Here is a 1,529-nt window from a genome sequence, read left to right as displayed (position 1 = left end):
TTGTTAGGTTACGTGAAATATATGTGTAACCAAACCAATTATATAAAACTTACATTGATCGTACGCTTCAGGCCTCCGAGAACTGAAAATATGCGTGACCCATTTATCGGTTACACAGAAATAAATATAGGTAACACATTGCTTTTTTGCATAACCCGTTATATCTCAGTACATTGTGTAAATGGTGATCCAAATTTGACATGAACAAAAACATAGTTTATGCATAATTAGATTCGCGCGAGCAACGTGCCAACGAAATGATCGTTCTGACAACTGGCAGAGACCTGCACTTTAATTAAATTATTTCCAGCTAATACTTTAATACCGAGAGCGCCAGAAAATTTGCTAGACGTCTTTATGCACTTCGTGTTAAACTAAATTACAGCTTTAATATTCTCTGTGTCTGCATCAATCTGCATCTTTTCAGTGGCTGTTCATAACAACACCTGCAAGTGCCATGCCATGGAGTTCTTAATTCCCCACAGCACTTTTTTGCCTTGGCATGGTGTTTGCCGTAGACTTTTTATTACTTGCAGGGGTTGCATAATAATCACCATTTTAAAAGTGTACAGTTTTTTTGTTTTGTTTAACAACACCATTAGAGCGCATCGATTTATTAATCATCGGCCACTGAATGTCAAACATTTGGTAATTTTTACATATAGTCTTACAGTGGAAACCCCTTATATTTTTCCATTAGTAACAAGGGATTTTTTATATGTACCATCCCATAGTTTTGTCTGCTCCTGAAGTGACCATTTGGTTTAAATGTATAGTAAAACCAGCATTGTTTTGCATCATTGGTAATTTGTGAGTTATACCAGCATTACAGTCTATGTTGTCCCCATAATCTACTAGGCCTAGAAATGTTGGTTTTTTAATTTGACAGCAGTCTTTAAAAAGCCTGTGATGCCACAAATCATGCATATATATGGAAATGCCAGTACTGAAATAGCAGGGTACATTTTGTTAGTATCGCATCACAATTTACTACACAAATTTCCCTGAACAGTATATGGTTTTACTGGAAAATACAGAATAGTATTTTGTTTTGTTTATCTGTGATGCAAATTGCAGAGGATACCAAGCATAATTTACTTTTCCATAAATTGTTATTATACAATTATGAAACCATTTAGAAACACAATAGACACTTGAATACTATGTGAGACCGGCCTCAGTGGTGCAGTGGTTAAGCTATCGGACTACAGGCTGGTAAGTACAAGGTCCACAGCCTGGTACCGGCTCCAACCCAGAGCGAGGTCTTAAGGGCTCAATGGGTAGGTGTAAGGCCACTACACCATCTTCTCTCTCGTTAACCACTAACCAACTAACAACTAACCCACTGTCCTGGACAGACAGCCCAAATAGCTGAGGTGTGTGCCCAGGACAGCGTGCTTGAATGTTAATTGGATATAAGCATTTAAATAAGCTAAAATGAAATTAAAATTCGAGGATTCTTCGTTATCTAGATCTGAAAGTTTATTGTCTTTAAAACGACCATAATTTAACATTAAAATCTCAACAAA

Source organism: Gigantopelta aegis, chromosome 10 (genome assembly GCF_016097555.1).
Source record: "Gigantopelta aegis isolate Gae_Host chromosome 10, Gae_host_genome, whole genome shotgun sequence".
In the NCBI taxonomy this organism is placed as follows: Eukaryota; Metazoa; Mollusca; class Gastropoda; order Neomphalida; family Peltospiridae; genus Gigantopelta; species Gigantopelta aegis.
Note: the sequence above shows the minus strand (reverse complement) of the source record.